Genomic DNA, 21,391 nt, shown 5'->3' with positions numbered 1-21,391 from the left:
CCATTCTCACATTCATTTCCTAGAACAGTAATCTAGTTATTATACACAGGAATATTTTGCATCGCCAGTAAATTTTTAAACTCCCATGAAAAGTGGCCAAATCCCTTTCTCTAGTGCAGATCCTCAACAGCCTGGTGTGGAACAACTTTCAATGGATCAGTAACTAAATCTGAAGGACAGAATAAAACAGTGTTCTTTATTTTTACCTCGTAGGACTCCTGTTACCGAACTAAAGCGAGTTCGCTTCCTGGCGAGTTAAAATCAGACTCTCCATCAGAAGTAGCAGTCACACAAAGTAGAGTGTATTTGCAGCAAATAGGAGACCGCACAGAATCATTTACAAAGTCATGGCTTTCCCTGAGCATGAGAAAGCAGGGGCCTTTTATTTCAGATGGAGAGAGGTGGGTATTCACTTGTGCAGGCTCAGCTGGCACCTCTTGGCTCATCTGTGCAGGCGCTGCTCTTGCAGTGGGGCTTGGTCTGGGTCAGGGTGGTTGTTGATTGCATCTCCTAATATAATAAAAAAAACAATTTGGAGAGACAGTTAAATGCTTCCAAACCTCCCTTGAGTTCCTCAGGGTAATTAGTCGGTGACACCCCTTTATAGCCTTGTGCATTATTGTATTGATGACAGAATGTCCTACGTTTTTTTCAGCACATCTAATTTACTCAGTGTTACTTAAGTCTGGTTATATGCTTCTCTCATGTTAGGTCTCACAATTGCTGAGCAGTTCTTAATTTTTCAAACACATAATGACTCATTAAGTGAACAAAAAGGCTATGTCTGGTGACACATTAATCTATATATAAGTGTTTGACAATAAGTGAAAGAGAATCACTGTCAATCTTACAATGCAGATTTCTTCTTAGTCTTAGTTAAAAAAAAATGGGATGGGGGAGAAGGTTATTGAAAAACTAAAAATTGTCCTTATGAGGATCTGGATTTAATTTTGGGATGTCCACAAATCAGAGAAACACCTACCTCTGGTTTCGTTCCAACTAGAGAAACAATTACTTTTCTTTATCTCTCCTGTCAATAAGTAAATATTTATAGAAAAATAACTAGTGTCTTGATTTTATACTGCTTAGCCTTGAGTGTTTTATAAAATCTCACTACCCTCTTCCTTAGAACACAGCCATACCTTATTTGAAAGCTTATCTAACCATTGCATTCTAGCAGGGAATTCCACTGCAATTCTTACATTCCTAATCTATTTTGCAAATCTTATTGGTGAATCCAGAAACAAATTCCTGCAGTTGGAAATTTAGTATATGAAAGGTATGGAGAAACTATTACCTGATGTTGAGACCTTAGGACATTCACATTTATGCTCATCTCTCGCTATCTTCAAGCAGACTACAGAAGCATTAAAGGTCCAAGTGTACATAACAAAACCATAGAAGCACTAGGAGAGAAGTATAAAGGAAAAACCAGTCCTGTATGTCTCCTCCACTCAATACTCTACTACAACACTACTTCACTTCTCACACCAGATGTGTGAATTTTCCACAATTCAAGCAACTCTACAACAGCAGCTGGATGTCATATAATTTAACTAAATTATGACACTATCTAACTGGAGATGGCATGCAGATCCTACAAGTTAAGAGTTCAGTCCTACAAGACTGCTATCCCTTCCAATTTCCCCCTCATTCAACACAGATATACAAATAAATCTTCCTAAAGGCCAAGAGAAGTATGAAACATTGAGATGACGTCTACTGTGGTAGTTCTGCAATCAAGAAAAGATATCTGTATCCCCAAGTTTACTGAAACATCATTTACAACAGCCAAGACTTGGAAACAGCCTAAGTGTCCATTGACAGATGAATGGTTAAAGAAAATGTGGTATATATACACAATGGAATATTATTGTTATAAAAAAGAAAGAAATTTTGCTATTTGTGACAACATGGATGAACTTTGAGAGCATTATGCTAAGTGAAATAACTCAGGCAGAGAATGACAAATATGGTATGATCTCACCTACATGTGGGATCCAAAAAAACTGAACTCATAGATATGGAAAAAATTGGTGGTTGCCAGAGGTGCGAGATGGGAGTGCATGAAACAGGTGAAGGTGGTCAAAAGGTACAAACATCCAGTTATAGGATAAATAAGTTCTGGGGATATAATGAACAATATGGTGGCTACAGTTAACCAGACTGTACTGTATATCTGAACGTTGCTGAGAGAGTAAATGTTAAAAGTTCTCATCACAAGAAAAAAAAATTGTAACTTTGTGAGGTGATGGATGTTGACTAAATTTATTGTGGTAATCATTTTGCAATATATACAAATATCAAATCATCATGCTGTACACCCAGAACTAATACAATGTTATGTGTCAATTATATCTCAATAAAACTGGGAGGTGATAAATAAATACTAAGAAAAAGTGTGAAAGGATGACTACTAAACTGCTAATGGTGATTATTGCTTGGGCGTGGAATGAGGCATTTGGGGTTGGACAGAGACTCTTCTCTTCATGAATACTGTTTTGTAGTTTGAAATATGAGCCTGGCACTGTGCCTAAGCTGGGGATAGAGTTTAACGAGGCCATCTCTCCTCCTTTAGCTAGAAGTCAGCTTGCAACCTAGGGGTAAATGTAATGCAACATCATGAGCACCAAGACCATGTGAGATAAGCACCACACTTTGGAGTCCAGACTTAGAAAACTCTTATTACAGTTATTTTTTAAACACTGGTACAAAATTTCTCACTAAATTGACTATAGTGACTCAGATGAAGGTCTTAAGAAGCTTATACTCTACGACAGACACACAAATCCAGAGATCCACAATAAAATAAAAACATTAATCCACAGTAGAATAAATTCAGTATTTATTATTCAAAATAAAGAAGGAAAATGAAGGATAAAGACAATAGGAAGAGTAAACGAGGTTGAAGATTAGACAGAGTACTTTTCAATTTTTAGGTGAAATGGGACAGGGTAGATAAACAGAGTCCCTGTTACTATAGATCTTAGCATTTTATGGAGTCATAAACCCATTCTGGAATTTGTTTCTGATCCAGAAAATTGCGCAAAATTCAGCGTTTGTCAGTGGAGAACGAAGGAACTCAGGTTGAGAATCTCTCTCATAGACACTTTCGTCTTTGGTTTCTCTTATTTGTCAAACATAAGTAAGGATGGGTTGTGATATGGGTTTGCTTTCAACTACTGTAAGATCTGTGCTGGGAATGATACAGTAGGGAGCAAGCTCACTTCACAAAAACGATTGCTCTTCTTGATAAGAACCACAATTCTATTTATTAGCAGCCAAATCTAAATGTGAATCAGTATCTTCATCCAAAAGAACCGATCATACTGAGGTTGAAAACTTGCCCTCACCCATTGGATTATTTATGAGTTGCCCCCCTAAAATTCTATGAGTTAGGGGGCAATAAAATTATGAAGAAAAATATGCAAAATTTTCAGTCACAAATTATCATTACCATGAAATTCAAGAATGTGATTTTATTTCATTTGACTTACTATGTGATTGCCATCATGCATATTTCCTCATTCCTGCGAAACTAATTTGAAAAGACACTGTAGACCATTGTGTATTTCATTAAGCTGTAGACAGAGCATACATTTATTACTGTCTTTGCATGTTCCACACTTCCTTCAGGTAAAAGCTGATCAGAATATGAAAAACACTTGCTTGATTTCCGTTTGTTTGGAACCACTGGAAAATAAAAGAGATATGATCATGTAAAAATGAAAATGTAAGAGTGTGTTAGAGAGGACAATAATATTAATTAAATGAAGAAGTCTTTAAATAGAAAAGATATTTAAAACTTTCTCAACACATCAGGGAATAATATGTGTGCAAAATTTGTGGGAATTTGTTACTGCCCAAGGAGAGGTCGTCTGCCTGCTGCAAGACATGCCAAGTATCAAGAAGCAAGGTGGAAGAGAGAAAGAGTTTTACTATAGCTTGCTAGCAAGGCAGAAGATGGTCAACTAATGTTGAAAAGAACCATCTTACAGAACAAAGACTATAGGACAGTTATATAAGAGGCTGGTCTCCAAGTTGGGAAGGCATCTGGTCTCTGGGTGGAGGCATCCATCTGATCTTCAGGTGGGGCAGACTTCTGGTCCTAGTTCCTGATAATCTTTTGTTTTACTGTATATGCATCAGAGACCAGAGCAATGCCCTATACCCAGATCTTTCAGTTGTCTTTTTTCTTTTTTTTGATGAGGAAGATTGTTGCTGAGCTAATATCTGTGCCAATCTTTCTGTAGTTTTTGTGGGATGCCACCACAGCGTGGCTTGACAAGCAGTGTTAGGTCTGTGCCCAGGATCTTAACCCACAAACCCCGGGCCGCCAAAGCAGAGCGTGCAAATGTAACCACTACACCACTGGGTCAGCCCCTCAGTTGTCATTGATGACGGCTATCAACATAGACTTTCTGCCCAGGGGTCACCACATTCTTAAGGAACTCAAAAGAAAAAAGTTATTGACTTATCATAGCTGGGAGGGGCCATAAAATCTACAGAGCATGTATATCTCCTGGAGGATGCATATCCAGCTGGGTTAGTTAATCAGAGGTCATTCAAAGTTACAGTATGGTTTCTTTTCTACAATATGGCTTCCCTCATGTCAACCTTATATTGAGCCAGTATCACTTTTACAGTGTATAAATGTATCAAATCATCACAATGTACACTTTAAATATCTTACAATTTTATTTGTTAATTGTACCTCAGTAAAGCTGAAAAAAATGACTAAAATTATGAGTTAGTACATAAGTTGCCTCAAATCCTTTGTTGGAATAATAGGATGCAAATGAATGAACAAGACAGCCAAAGTCATTATTATTTAATGAATTTCATTAAAGCAAATTATTTAGATAGGTTCTTATAAAAAGGCATTGCTAACATGGGTTCTGTTCAACCTTTTTTTCTCCCTGAAACTCAGCTTTTACAACATTGTATTTCTCATCTTACTAGTGACATATAACCAATGTTTCGTCTTAGAACTCATGAGTATTCCATAACCTGCTTCTAATATTTTAATCTATATTTGATGAAACCACTAATCTGGTTGATTTAAAACAGAAAAAGACAGGATCATGGGTTAGGAGACCTTGTAGACATGAAGCTGTTTCAAGCCTAACTGTCAAAAATTGTTACTCTAGTAGTTAAAGGGTTCAAGTGAAGAGGATAGTAGCTGATGCAACTGCTGAAATAAATTTCTTTTTTAAGATTTTATTTTTCTTTTTTCTCCCCAAAGCCCCCCGGTACACAGTTGAATATCTTTAGTTGTGGATCCTTCTAGTTATGGCATGTGGGATGCCACCTCAGCATGACCTGATGAGCGGTGCCATGTCCGCGCCCGGGATCGGAACCGGGGAAACCCTGGGCCGCCGAAGCGGAGTACAAGAACTTCACCACTCGGCCACAGGGCCAGCCCCTGACATAAATTTCTAATTTAATTAATTTAAATTAAATTTAACAGTGAATACTAGATTCTGTTACTGGAAAATTTTTAAGTTTGTTTGGAACAACTTGGGTATGTAAGTTTACCATTTCAATTATAAATTTTATTAAATCTAGATACAGATTGAATGTACTTTAACTGTAAAACAGTAGATTTTGAAGATTTAGTTCGAAAAATATATAAGTAAGCTTTTCTATATTAATTACACATTGAAGTAATATTTTGAATAAAATAAATAAAATATATTAAAATTAATTTCAGCTTTTTAATGTGGCTGCTAAAAAGTTTATGATTGCATATGTAGTTGGCGTTATCTTTCTACTGGACAGTGATTACTTAGAGCCATGTATAGAAAAGCTTATACTCTTTGCATCTTTTCCTATGGTTTTGGGCATCCTTGAACTAAACAGTTTTAGCTACATTTTAAATGTGAAGGAGGTATAGAGCCTCAACTTTTGTGGATTCTCCTGGGATTTAAAGCATATGTCTTATTATTTGATTTTTATGATCTTGATTAGAACACAAAAATAGATTGAATTCAAAGAACCCCTCATTTTGGTTATATGCTATTAAGTTACTAAGTTGATTGAGGCTTTCCATTTACAGCTCATTGATCTAGTCACCTATAGATCTATCCAGGATGCATTAGAGTTTCCTCCCAAAGGGTCAGAGTAGAGGCACATGCCTACAAAAGAGCAAGAAAAATGTCCACAGCTAAAGTATATATTACTACAATGAAGTGGCTTCAATTGTGATACAGTGATAAAAATCACTGAAAATAGTACCCTTAGGCCAGACTTGATCCCAGATATTCCCTGTTTGGCTTTATGTTTTTGAAGATTAAAAGATTACTATTTATAAAAAGCACTTCTTGGGCCAGCCCCAATGGCCTAGTGATTAGGTTCCATGTGCTCCGCTTCAGCAGCCCGGGTCCCATTCCCAGGCACAGACCTAAACTACTCGTCAGTTAGTGGCCGTGCTATGGTGGTGGCTCATACAGAAAAAAAGAGGAGGATTGGCAGTGGATGTTAGCTCAGGGCAAATCTTCTTCAGTGAAAAAAAAAAAAGTGTTCCTAAACTGATATTTGTGCTAAATATATTAACAGAATTATATTGAATATTTAGTGTATAAAGTCTATTCACATTAGCAATTTAACACATCCACCAAAATTATGTAATGATTACTTTTGTGTCCATCTGCTAGGCTTAGATGACGTTAACATATTAATTTAAGTTTAATTTCAGAATAGATAATACGCACATTTATGAAAGATCAAGAAATACAAAAAGTACAGTGAAAATCTCTTTTCCAATCCTGTTCTCTATCCACCCACTTCCCACCAGCCCTCCACACACATGTAGATGACCACATGCTCAGTGTTTTTATTTCTGGTGCATGTGTACACAGTTTCTTTGGCAAATACAGAAAATCCTGATAGTCTTAAATTTCTCTTTTTACATGAAAAGTAGAATATTGGAAACATAGTTATGCCCATTGCTTTTTTTCACTTGACATTATTTCTTCGAGATCTTTTTGTGTCAGTAAATAGATCCCTTCCATTTTCTCTTTTTTACAGCTGTAGAGTTTTCCACTGTGTAGATACACAGTAATTTATCTAACTAATCCTCTGTTGATGGACAGTTGGATTATTTCAGTAGCAATTCTAACAATTCTTCAGTGAACAACCTTGTGCACAGTCATTTCACAAGTATATTCACAGAGCTAGAATTACTGTTCAAAAGGTATACTCACTTGTCATTTGGGTAGATATTACCAAAATGCCCTCCAAAATGGAATTTGGACTTTCCCTGGCATTATATAAGAGTGTTTATTTCCCCATTGGTATTTTCAAACTTTTATTTTTTTACATTATCACAACCAGGATACTAATGTTCATACAGTCAAGATACAAAACATTCCCATCACATCAAAGAGCCTTCATTTTGCCCTTTTATAGCCACCCATTTGCTTCCCACTCAAAAGCCCTCCTTAGCCCCTAAAAACCACCAATCTGTTCTCCATTTCTATAATTTTGCCATTTGAAGAATGACATAAAAATGGAATCATGCAGTGTGTAATGTTTGGGATGGTTTCTTTCCCTGATAATTCTCTGGAAATTCATCTAAGTTGTTGTATGTATCAATAGTCCATTATTTTTATCGCTAAAGAGCATTCCATTGGAATGGATGAATCACAGTTTGTTTCCCCATTCACTCATTGAAGGACATCTGGGTTGATCCTAGTTTTTGGCTATTATGGATAAAATTACTCTAAAAATTCATGTACAGGTTTTTGTGTGAACATAAATTTTCATATTTCTGGGATAAATGCACACAAGTGCAATTGCTGGGTCAAATGGTACATGCATATTTAGATTTTTGCTTTGTTTTTTTTGTTGAGGAAGATTGTCCCTGAGCTAACATCTGTTGCCAATCTTCCTCTTTTGGCTTGAGGAAGATTATTGCTGAGTTAACATCTGTGCCAGTCTTCCTCTATTTTTTATGTGGGATGCCACCACAACATGACTTGATGAGCAGTGCATAGATCTGTGCCCCGGGATCCAAACCTGTGAACCCTGGGCCACCAAAGTGGAGCACACAAACTTAAATACTGTGCCAGTGGGCTGGCTCCACACGTTTAGATTTTTAAGGAACTGCCAAAATGTTTTCCAGCGTGGCTCTACCATTTTTATATTCCCATCAGCAATATATGAGTGATCTAATTTCTTCACATCCTCATCAACATTTGGTATTGTCACTATTTTTTTCTTATTTTAACCATTCTAAGAGATGTCAATAATATCCCATTTTGGTTTTAATTTCCCTAAAGGCTAATGAAGTTGAACATCTTTTCAGGTGCCATCTGTATATCTCTGGTGAAATGTCTCTTTATGTTTTTTGCTCATTTTCTAATTGGATTTTTTGTTTACTGTTGAGTTTTCAGAGTTCTGTATATATTCTAGATAGTAGCCCTTTGTTGAATATATGGTTTACAAATAATTCCTGAGATCTTCTTTTGTTATAACGTCTTGTGAATTATATTTCTAATCCAGTAGACTGGAGATGAATTAGTGGGAGTAAAAAGCTCAGATTGCATCTCATTATTTGTTAGTAGGTTTTCAGTGCAAAGTCCACTTACTGCTTAACCATCTAAACTGTGAAATTGGATGTTATGACAGAGTATTTCATGTTTTGATTTTTAATCAGTACCCAATATTTAGTTATCATTCTTGGTAATAGTTACAAGTTTGTTTTTAAGTTTCTCTGCAAAAACCTGTCTGATACCTGACATATTAAGGGAATCTGATGCTTTAAGTTATGATAATAGCACTAAATGTGCTGCATTCCTTATTCCATTTAATTCACCCAAACCCTGATAAGGCTATTATTTTCTTTATTTTACAGATGAAGTCAAGGCCTAAAAAGGGTAACTAGCCCAGGTTGCACAGCAGCAGAAATAAGATTTAAACCAGATCTGAATTATTCCAGAAACTCTTAGCTACCATTCAATATTGTCTCTTTCATGTCAGGTTTTGTTGGGAAATTGTCTGTCTTTTAAAAAAATCATGTGTTAAAGTTGTTATATGTCTCTTACCTAGAGAAGTCCTGAGAGAACTGCTATCCAAAAAGGTTCTGAATGAATTCCCACTTCTGGGCGTGATGGAATAAGAGGGATTGGATTTGCTCTCAGGCCCACTCTAACAAAGCTTAAAATAAGCCTCAAAAGGATCAAATGGATTTCAAGTAATTTAGCTGTATTTTAGAACAGAAACTCAAAAATATTTAAAGAAATTAAAAAAAATCCAACATCCAATAACATAAAATTGATGATACTGGCATGTAATCATAAATTACCAGGCATACAGTTTAACAGTAAAACATATCCCAATACCAAAAGAAAAAAAACCAAAATACATACCTAGAAAAGACACAGCTAATATAATCAGTAGACAAGACTTTAAAACAGCTATTAAAAATATACTTCATATCTCAAGAAGGTTAAAGAAAAGCACAAGCATAAGAAGAGAAATGAAAACTGTAAAAAGATCCAAATTAAACTTCTTGATGTGACAAATATAACCAACTGAGATGAAAGAAACACTAGATGAGATTAACAACAGATAAGACACCATAATACTTTAGAAAAAAGACGTGAAATTGAAGACAAAGCAATTGAAAATAATCAAAATGAAGTTCAGAGGGAAAATATTTTTAAAAACTGAATAGAGCAACATAATGTGGCTTAAAATACATCACACATATACTTAATCTTAGCAAGGAGGGAGTAGGGGTTCAGACAAAAAGGTCTGAAGAAACAATGGCTGAACATTTATCATGTGAGGCAAACTTTAAATCAACAAATCAAAGCTCAATACACTCCGAGTAAAAGAGAGAGGAAGGTAAATGCAACTAAGCACGTCTCAATAAGAAGTAAATGGCAGATTAGCACATGAAAAGATGCTCATGAGTATTAGTCATTATGGAAATGAAAATTAAAATCATAATGAGAAACCACTCCATATCCACTAAATGCTAAAATTATAAAGACTTCCAATATCAAAATTTGGCAACTGTAACTGTCATATGATGAGGATCAAGGCTGTTCCAGGGAGAGAAGGTCAAGGTGTTCCGGCCTACATACTGATCTATATCATCCTCCGGGAAGTATAGGACATGCTGACTTGATTCATATCTAAAGGTATATGACCACATGATAAGCAGACCCCACCTACACTGATACCACTTTAACCACTTCTTTTTACATGATCTTTCCTTTGTTTTGCAATAAATAACCGCATACCTATGCCTTATAAATTGAGCCCTACCCTCAACGCATTGCAGCTCTTCACTGCCTATGGATCCTGTCCTCATGCTATTCTCTGAATAAAAGAGCATTACTACCAGACCTTGAGAGTCCAAGAAGTCTTTCTTTCAACTCCTCGGCTCACCGAGCCCACATCATCATACATTTTTGGTAAGCACGTAAAATGGTACAGCCACTTTGGAAAAAGTTTAACTATCACTTATAAAATTAAATGCTTGTCATACAACTTGGTAGTCCCATTCTTGTATTTAGCCAAGAGAAATAAATTCTATGTCCACACAAAGACTAATACAGCAAGTCTTTAAAACAGCTTTATTCACAACAACCAAAAACTAGAAACAACCTAATATCCATCAATAGGTGAGTAGATAAATAAATTATGGTATAGCCATTCAATTGATTTGGTGAAATCAACAGGCCAAACTACAGAATCAGGCAACAATGCAGAGGAATCACAAAAACATTATGCTAAATGAAAGAAGTTAGACACAAAAGCACTCCCCTCACACTACTCCTGGCACAGCACAAAAGATTACATACTGTAGGAATCCACTTATGTGAAATTCTAGAAACAGATAAACCATAGTGACAGAAAGCAGATCAGTGGGTTCCAGGGGATGGGAGAGGACTGATCTCAAAGGGGCACAACTGAACTTTTTGAAGTGATGGAAGTATTTTATATCACAATTTGAGTGGAAATTACATGACAGTATATATTTGTCAACATCAAGTTATAGACTTAAAATGGATGTGTTTCACTTCTTGTAAATGATAGCTGATCAAAGTGAGAGTGAGAGAGGATATTCTGGAAGCTGTGATCAAAATAGTAATAAGGAAAGGCAAAGTGGGAGCCCGAGCTCTGGTAAGAACTGCACACTCTAAAGCACTAGTGAGATATTTAGGCTGAGATTGTGGAAACAGTTGGTCTGTTTGCAGGGGTGGAGCTGAGTTTGTTAACTCCTAACTCTAACCTTGGGAGAAAAGGGGAGTAAATTTGGCCAGTAAGGCATGGGGCAAAGAAAGAAAAGGGAAAGAGATCCCATGAGCTGTTAGGAGAACTGCAAGTAGATCATGACAATTAAGCAAATTTTTAGAAAGAAGCAAATGCAAATGAAGAGTGGAACTGCTATAACAGAAGGTAGTAAATACTTGGACTGCTCACTCATGGTACAGTTCCTTCAAATGCACTTTTCTGAAAGTATTCACATTCATTTGAACTAAAACACTTGTACTAAACTTTAAAAATAATGTTTGAGGTAAACACATTGCCTTTCTTAAGACACTCTAGCTAGTCAGTGATTTAAGGATTAATTTAGCATTCCATTTCTTAGATAAAACTGTTATGGCCCAAGGTGGGGTCATCTGCCCACCGCAAGAAACGCCAGTACTTCAGAGGCAAGGTGGTAAGAGAGAAACGGTTTTATTGCAGCTTGCTACCAAGGGAGAAGACGGCCAACTAAAAAGAACCATCTTACAGAACAAAGACTACAGGCCAGTTATATAGGCGCTGTTTTCTGGGTGTGGGTAGACATCTGATCTTGGGGTAGGGCAGACATCTGGTCTTAGTTCCTGACAATCTTTTGTTTTACTGTATATGTGTCAGAGGCAGGAGCAATGCCCTATACCCAGATCTTTCAGTTGTCATTAATGATGGCTGTCAGCATAGACTCTCTGCCTGGGGGTCATCACATTCCTAAGAAACTCAGAAGGACAAAGTTATTGACTTATCGCAGCTGGGAGGGGCCATAAAATCTAGAGCATGTGTTAGTGCCTACAAACATAGGTTCCCTTTTGGCCACTGGAATGCCCAGCATATAGCCAGGAAAGGGTTTTTATTTTGCATGCTATAAGCTGGAAGACGAGAGTGAGCCCTCAAATTCATTTCATTTTGTCTAGTCTCCCCGAAAGAGTGGAGGTCAGGGATTTTAAAGGTTTGTGAGGAATGTGGCTGCTTGTGGATGGGGGGGGGCAAATCAGTGGCCTTGCTGGTTGGAGCTTTCCCACCAGCTTACGTTGGACCTTGGAAGGCTGTTTGCAGGGAGGAGGAGGAGATGATAAGGAATCCAGGTGGGTGACTTTGGTTGTTTGTCTCCATGGCAGATAGTGGATTCTGGAGCCAGGGAGCCAGGGAGTAAGCAGGGAAGGAGTGCTTTGGTTTTAATCCCACATATGCTGGATTTAACGTAGGGGAACTGATATCAGGGCCAGCATCACATGTATATTTCCTGGAGGGTGCATATCCAGCTGGGTTAGTTAATCAGAGGTCATTCAAAGTTACAATATAGTTTCTTTTCTACAATATGGCTTCCCTTATGTCAACCCTGTGCTGAGCCAGTATCAAAACCAGATAGGATTCCTTTGGGGAACAGTTAGTAAACTAAGAATAATTCTAAGAGTAGCCACTTTTGACAAATTAGAAATCTCACTCACAACAGTTTATTCTTCTGAAATAACCCCCTTCTTTAGAACTCTCCTTAGTTTTAGTGTGCAAAGAAGTTTCCAAATCAGACATGCTTATTTATGTTTACGTCTACCCATATCTACCCAGACATACTGAAAGGTTAAGAAGTCACACAGCACAGGATAACCACAGCAACTTGAAGTAATTTCAAATATTTTTTAAAGTATATAATACAATCACAAAAAGTTTATTTCAATTGTCAAAATTCTTATAATTTCTCAAGTGCAAAGATACTTTAGCACATTCCACTAAAGGCTGTTCCTTTATAAGAAGGAAAATTTCACTTTGGTCTACTTCCAGGTTTGTACAAAGACCATGCAAAGTGAATTTTATTTTGAAAACGTTTTTGGTTAGAGTGTGCTTTGATCAAAAGCTTAGTCAGTTAGCTTTCAAAGAATAGTTTTGGTTGAAAATTATCTAATTTGCAGTTAAATAAAATAATCTATAAGTAAAATGTTTTAAAACTATTTATATTTTTTCAAATTCATTTGATTTAATAGCAAACTAAATGTTTAAAAAACGACCATGTCACCCAGGGAAGTCCCTAAAACATTTTCCACATCTAATGCTTTGTTTTTAAGTTGTGCTTGCTTATAGAAACCAGAGCAGAACAATGTCAGGTGGCCAAACGGCAGAACCGGTCCAAACCAGAAAGGTCCAAGATGGCACGGGGTGCCACGCACAAAAAGTAATATGTGCAAAAGGTACCCTGTGCAAGAAGGGAAGATCTGCACATGCCCCAAATGCCTGCACCCTGAGGGATGACTGGGAGACACCTTCCCCTTCACGTCACATAAGAACCCTGCTCACCTTCCCTTCAGGGAGAAGATGCTGTAGGGCAGGAGCTCTGCCTCCACCGCTCGGTGATCAATGAATAACGTTTCTGCTCTGCTATTCTGAACCCCATCTTGTTCTGTTGGTGTCTGAGTGGCTCCCAGTAAAAGGACCCACTTGTGGGTCACTGGTCCCTTAGGGCTCGGTAACGACAAAACTATTTTCACTTTTCATGCTGTCAAAAAATAAATTCAGTAATTTTTGTTTAGTATTTGAAATACAAAGCAATTGGAAAAAATATTTCAGTTACATTTTAAAAATCTGATCTCACTCACCTTTTCCTGGTAGATGTAAAGAGGCAGAAGAAAGCAAATGCTGTAGAAATGTTACTGTAAACTCATAGATCTTTAAATTCCCTTTGGGGTATTTATGCATACACTCCATCTCTAGCCATCTAATTAAATGTAAAAGAAGACAAAAGAGCCTTTGGTTGTCAGGTAAGAGTTACTTCTGTCCCTGAGGAGATGGGATATAGATTTATTCCAGGAGATCACCTTACCTTGTGACGCTTTGTGAAACGGTTTCATCAAGTTCTCTGCTCAAGTAGATGAGATTGATTCATTGACTCAGTTAATCATTCTTGAGTCCCTCCTGTGTTCCAGGCAGTACTAGGCACTGGAAATGTAAAAAGAAACTCGATCAGACCAGGTTTTGTCCTCAAAGAATTTACGCTCTTGTAGAAATGAGTGATAAGTAAACTGTAGGGGCAAAATTATAATTCAGTAGGGTCAAAGTGCTACAATGTGCAATCCACACTGGATAGCCATGCCATCTCAGGAGGGACACTGACTTGGACACTGATTTTGAGATAAAACAAAGGGTAGGGGCGGGTGTCAGAGAAGGGATTTGGAAAGGTATGCTACAGGAGTAGTCCTCTAAATACATTGAGATGTAAGTCAGAGAATCTGGCTTATAAGGAAGAAAGCGCTGTCCACTATCCCCACCCTAAGGGCCAGTGTTTGCAAAAACTCAAGGCTAGAAAGAGAAAGAGGATAAAGTTTCATTGGAGTTGGGAGATTTGAGAGTTAAGGGTGTAGTGTACACGGCATAAGATTAAGGGAGAAGAAGTAAACTGAGTCAAGATGTGAAGTTAAAGCTAAAGGTGCTGAATTTTACTAGGATGAGCCATTGAAGATGTTTTTAACTGGTTGAGGATGTAATCATATTAGTACTTTAGGAAGATCATTCCCCATCCCTCGTCTTCAGACGGAGTTTGAATTAGAGGGGAGGCTAGAACAATGAGTACTTATAATATGGAAGAATTCCAAGATGAGGTCCTATAAGTGTTTGGCTAATACGGAGAGGAGATAAAGGCCACTGAATAGTTCAACCCCAGGGTCTCAAAGGCTATTGTGTGAATGGATGAATCATCCCTTTCACAATAAATCCACCCAGAATAATAGCAGGAGTTGGGAAGGAAAAGAAGATTGTGAGTCAAAGTCTACAATTAATAATAATTACAACAGCTAATAAGGATTAAGTCATTTTTGTATGCCTGGCACTGCGGTAAGAATTTTATAAAGATTACATTTTCTAATTCCCAGAACACTCCACGGATTGTAGACAGTAATCAGAAGACCTATACTTGGCAGTAAAACTAGGAGTAGTGAGGTGGCTAGAGATTTAAGAGACTTTCTTGGATGTAACATGTATTTTCTTTTTGAGTTCATAACAGTTTACATCATTGTGAAATTTCAGTTGTACAGTATTTCTTGTCTGTCACCAAATAAGTGCTCCCCCACCGCCCTTCCCCTGGTACCACTGAACTGTTTTCTTTGTCCATGTGTTTGCTCATATTTCACATAGTAGTGAAATCATATGGTGTTTGTCTTTCTCAGTCTGACTTATTTCCCTTGGCATAATACCCTCCAGGTCCATCCACATTGTTGCAAATCGCATGATTTTTTTCTTTTTCTACTGCCGAGTAGTATTCCATTGTATATATATATATACCATGTCTTTATCCAATCATCAGTCAATGGGCCCTTGGATTGTTTCCATGTCTTGGCTATTGTGAATAGTGCTACAATGAACATAGGGGTACATACATTAATATCTTCTTTTAGGTTTGTTAATAGTTGCTTCATGTACTTTGGTGCTCCTGTGTTGGGTGCATAGATATTTATAAGTGTTATATCTTTTTGGTAGAATGCCCATTTGATCATTATATACTCCCCCTCTTTGTCTCTCTTTACCTGTCTTATCTTGAAGTCTACTTTGTCTGATATAAATATTGCAACACCTGTTTTCTTTTGTTTGCCATTAGCTTGGAGTATTGTTTTCCATCCCTTCACTCTGAACCTTTGTTTGTCATTGGAGCTGAGATGTGTTTCCTGGAGGCAGCATATTGTTGGGTCTTGTTCTTTAATCCATCTTGCCACTCTGTCTTTTTATTGGAGAGTTCAATCCATTTATGTTTAGGGTGATTATCGATATATGAGGGCTTAATGCTGCCATTTTATCACTCATTTTCTGGTTCTCCTGAATTTCCTTTGTTTCTCATCCATTGTATTTTGGTCTACCAATTGAGTTGTATAGTTTTTTATGTTGTGTTTCTTTGTTTTCTCCTTACTTATTATTTCTGCTTTTTTTTTAGTGGTTACCATGAGGTTTGTATTCAAAATCTCATAGATAAGACAGTCCATTTTCTGATGGCCTCTTATTTCCTTAGACTAAACTGATTCAGTCCCTTTCCTCTTCCCCTCCTAAGTTGTTTTTCTTACATCTTATTCCATCTTGTGTTGCTAGTTTGTGGTTAAAATGACAAGGTTATCTTTGTTTTTGGTGGTTTCCTTCCCTTTATCTTTAGTGCTATACTTGAGTATTTGCTAACCTGTTCTGATGTATAGCTACGATTTTCTGATTTGGTCTACCTATTTACCTCCTTACTCCATGCTTTATAATCTCTTTCTCCCCCCCCACCCCCCACCTTTTTTTTCAGGTGTGAGGGCCTTCTTGAGGATTTCTTGTAGGGAGAGTCTCATGGCTACAAACTCCCTTAGCTTTTGTTTATCTAGGAATGTTTTTATTTCTCCATCATATCTGAAGGATATTTTTTCTGTATAGAGTATTCTTGGCTGAAAGTTTTTTCCTTCAAATATTTGAATATGTCATTCTAGTCTCTCCTAGCCTGTAAGGTTTCTGCAGAGAAATTACCTGAAAGCCTGATAGGGATCCCTTTGTAGGTTATTTTCTTCTGCCTTGCTGCCCTTAGTATTCTTTCTTTGCCATTCACTTTTGCCAGTTTCACTACCATCTGCCTTGGAGTAGATCTTTTTACACTCACATATTTAGGAGATCTGGTAGCTTCTTCCACATGAATTTCCATCTGTTTTCCTAGGTTTGGGAAGTTCTCTGGTATTATTTCTTTGAACAAACTGTTCCATTCTTCTTCTCTTCTCCCTCTTGAATACCTGTAATTCTTATGTTGCATTTCCTAATTGAGTCAGATATTTCTCAGAGACTTTCTTCATTTCTTTTTAGTCTTAGTTCTCTCTCTTCCTTTATCTGGAGCATTTCAACATGTGTAGCTTCAATTATGCTGATACACTCTTCTATGATGTCTGCTCAAGCATTCAGGGAATCCATGTTTTGTTTTATTTCTTCCATTGTGTCTTTCATCTCTAGTATTTCTGATTGATTCTTCTTTATAATTTCAACCTCTTTTGTGAAGTAGCTCCTTAACTCATTGAATTGTTTCTCTACCTTCTCTTTTAACTCATTGAGTTTTTTGATGATAGCTATTTTAAATTCTTTGTCATTCAGATTACATATTTCTGTGTCCTCAGGACTGATTTCTGGTACTTGTCATTTTCTCTCTGGTCTGAAGATTTAATATAATTTTTGATACTGATAGAGGGTGTGGCTCTGTTTTTGCACATCGTGGTATTATCTGTTCCCAGTTACTGCCTATCACCACTGAATGGTGGTCAAGAGTCACATATTCTGAGTCCACTGCCTTCAACCAAGATCCCAGGCTCTGGAGCCAGTGCTGGCCTGGTGAGGGGAACAGTCATTTTCTTCTGGGTGCTCTTGGGGTTTTCCCACTCTACTCTTGCTATCTGCTCTCATAGGGTGTTGGCTTGATGGAGTCATCCCCTGGGATAGCTTTCACCCCAACAAAGGGCTTCCCTCTAGACTGCAAATGCCCTTGGGGATCTTTGACTTTCCCACAAACCAATGTCCCCTTCCCACTTCCTTCCCTCTTGGAGGCTGCCCGCAGTCCCAGATCGCAGTCTTTTGGGGAGGAAATGAAGTTATCTCTTACCCCATTCCACCTCCTCTGCAGGGGGCTCCAGCCTCTCCACCCTCTGTTGTATGGCTGCATGGGTCTCTCAGATATCTTTTGTGCTGTGTTTGGATGTTCTCCGTTGGAGTATGAATGTATTTTTTGTTGTATGGTGGAGGGAGGAGATTATTGGGAGAACTCACTCTGCCATGATGCTGACATCACTTCATCAAGACTTTCTTGTGTGTGGGAGCAGTTAATGATCTGGAAGCAGTTTAGTAAAGTGACACCACTTTCTGACCCTGTGAAGTCTGGGATATGGAATGATGAGAGGGCTATGGGGGAAGTTATGTCCTCGGAAGAGAGGCAAAGACATACAAGAAATCTTTGAAAACTCAGTTGTGGATGAGCGTTAGTTTGCCGTAATGTAAAATGACCAGGGAGACAGGTTCAGACACAGAATGGAAAAGTTTGAGAAGATGAGAAACAGAAGAGATTTCAATCAGGGAAGCACAGAGACATAGGGAGTAGGACTGAAGGTGAGTGGACAACCGCACAGGACCTGAAGATGTCCAATGGAAACATATCTAGCATCCAGTAATATTGAACAAAACTGAATTATCATATATCCAGACAATCCTTGTGTGTTTAAGGGCTAATTCACAAAAGCTGCAAATGTTTTGTTGCAGTTTTTTGTTGGTTTGTGATTTTTATTATTGCTGCCCACTTCATTTTTCTCCCACTAAACCCTGACTTATGATCATGACCTGGATGCTCACTAATCTTCTAGTGTGATCAAGACCCCGAGTAGGGTACCATATTCACGGTAGACACTTAATGTCTCTGTTATGGAAAGCAGTGGGTTATGTCAGAAAAAGTGTGGAGTTTGGATCCAAAACCTGTCTCCTCTATGATGTAAACTTGTACAAATGATTAACACTTTCAAATCATTTTCCATCTATAAAAAGGGGATGAAAAGGTCTATCTCATATTGTTGTGTACTAATTGAAATAATGTTTATAAGGTTAATCTCTGGACAGGATAGGTATTCAATAAATGGCAGCTATCATTAATCATCCCTCTAAAAAAAGTTTCTTGAAAGGAGGAGCCATATTTTCATTCATTTATCACTCATTTAACTAACATTTGACGTGCATTCTGTTAACAAAGTGAATTTCAAATTTATTTCTTTCTCTCCATCTATTTTTTCAGAATCATTTTCTTTGATCTGTAGTTTTAAAATATAAATTTTCTTGTAGGATTTCCCACAAGACATTTAACTCTTTGCCTATTTCCTCTTGGTGTAATTTAACTATTCCCTATAACCTGGAACTTAGGTAGAATGTGATTAGATTAAGCTTTAATTATTTTTGACAGGAATACTTCATAGGTAATACTGTGTACTTCCTATTCCGTGATATCAGGAGGCACATAATGTCAAATGGTCCAATTAGTAATGTTGTTAAGTTTGATAACTTTGTTGAGATCATGATAAAGACATCTTTCCTTTTTAAAGGTATCTTTTTCTCTTTGCAATTAGTAAGTAATTGGAGGCGGTGATATTTTGCTACTTTGTGACTATCCTGGTTCGCAATAACTATTCATGATTACAGAATGCCATTGATAATCCTTATCTCAATCAAGATTTTTACTGGATCTTGTGAAAGTGTTGATTGTTTAAGTTCACTATTTCTTTTATATTCGTTAGTTCACAATCTTCTGTTAAAAAAAAAGGAGGGGGAGAGAAGATCCAAGATGGTGCCGTGAGTAGTCCTCTTTGTCTCTCCCCCTTTGAGTCTACAATTATTTGGACACTTATCGCTTGACAAAGGATATCCAGACAGCATCTCAGGACGTCTGAGATACCCACGCGACTATACATCGGAAGGCGGACGGACTTTCCTCCGGGAGGATGTGGAAATAGGTGAAAACTCTCCGACCCCGACGAGCAGCCTAGTACCCTCAAACGGCTTTCTTCCAACGGACTCCCCCAGAGGATCTACACACATCTAGGGCAGGAGCGAGCACACAACAGAGGAGCGACGGTGGAAACAGGTGACCAGAACCATACCTAAACCCCCCGCAATTACTCCTAAACGCAGAGGGAAACTTTGGAGTTGCACACCTGAGCCCATGGGGAGAGTCTCTCCCCGCCATTGGCGGGGAGACCCCGCCTGGTGTTCGCGGCACCCGGAGGGTCCCAGAGAGAGTCGCTGAGGGTACGGAGGTCTCCCAGCTGCCGTTGCCCGCCCTGTGGGAGTAGGGATTGCCGGAGATCTCGGAGAGGACCGGGGCTGGGGGAACTTTCAAAGGCCGGCTCTGCGACCCGGACGGGAAGCGCTGGAGTTCCGCCCGGGCAGCAGACAAAACTCTCTGTCTGCCATTAGCAGAGGGGCCACGCCCAGCATTCAGGGCTCCGGGAGAGGCCCGGAGAGAATCCCAGAGGGCGGGGCAACCCCCAGCTGCCGTTGCCCGCCCCGTGGGACTAGGGATTGCCGGAGATCTCAGAGAGGACCGGGGCTGGGGGAAGTTTCAGAGACCCAGCTTCGTAGCCTAGGGGGAAACCCTACAGGCTCACAGTAGCCTTAGGGAAAGCCTCTGCACAGCACCAGTAGAAGGCACCCAGCCGCCAGCCACAAGGCTGGAAGACCCCAGGGCAAAAGCAGCATAGCTAGGTGAACTAACCACAGACTGTAGAAGATACCAATAGCTCTCCTGCGACCCATAGAGGACAAGTGAGATTTTGTGGGTGCCGACAGCAACGGAGCGACAAATATAAGTGATCCCACCCCTGGCCGCTGGAAAAGCCCATAACACCGTTGCAGACCCCAAGGAGAGAGCACATCTAGGTGGGCTGCAACAGTAGGCACCAGCAGCCTGAAGCCCCCCTGTGACGGCCCCCACGGCAGAGGAGGGAATCCAAAGGGCCACTGTGGCTACGAGGAGGGGCCCAGGCCCAGTTAGCAACTGCAGACAGGGTTCCTGGTTGGTGCAGTATAAACAGCTGCTCCCCCACCGCAGCAGCTGAAACAAGTGAAAGGAGCAACTAAACTCTATCTCCATGTGGAGGCACAAATCAACAACATCAAGCAATATGAAAAAATACATTAATCTCCAGAACAGAAAGAAAGTAACAAATACACAGAAAACAATCCCAAAGAAAATGAGATATATAACCTAAATGATGATGCCTTCAAAACAGCCATCATTAAAATTCTCAATGAGTTAAGAGAGAATTCTGACCGACAACTCAACGAGTTCAGGAGCTATGTCACAAAAGAGTTTGATACGATAAAGAAGAACCAAACAGAAATATTGGAAATGAAGAACACAATAGAGGAGATTGCTGAAAAAAAAAAAAAAGGAGGGGGCCAGCCCAGTGGCGCAGAAGTTAAGTTTGCACATTCCGCTTCTCGGCAGCCCGGGTTTGCCGGTTTGGATCCTGGGTGCGGACATGGCACCGGTTCGCAAGTGCCATGCTATGATAGGCATCCCACATATAAAGTAGAGGAGTATGGGCATGGATGTTAGCTCAGGGCCAGTCTTCCTCCACAAAAAGAGGAGGATACGCAGTAGTTAACTCAGGGCTGA

At 38.7% G+C, this 21,391-nt stretch overlaps 1 long non-coding RNA gene across 1 annotated transcript; it reads right to left on the bottom strand.

Moving 5' to 3' along the window:
• Window positions 1–280: 280 nt before the first annotated feature.
• On the bottom strand, window positions 281–20,443 carry LOC139085236 (uncharacterized). Its single transcript, XR_011543430.1, has 6 exons — window positions 19,926–20,443; window positions 14,072–14,187; window positions 13,848–13,966; window positions 13,549–13,747; window positions 3,498–3,693; window positions 281–510 (listed from the first exon to the last, which is right to left on the bottom strand). It is a non-coding gene; the product is annotated as an uncharacterized lncRNA (long non-coding RNA).
• Between the last annotated feature and the right edge of the window lie 948 nt (window positions 20,444–21,391).

Source organism: Equus przewalskii, chromosome 8 (assembly GCF_037783145.1).
Source record: "Equus przewalskii isolate Varuska chromosome 8, EquPr2, whole genome shotgun sequence".
NCBI classification, from domain to species: domain Eukaryota; kingdom Metazoa; phylum Chordata; class Mammalia; order Perissodactyla; family Equidae; genus Equus; species Equus przewalskii.
This window is presented reverse-complemented; position numbering and strand designations above follow the sequence as displayed.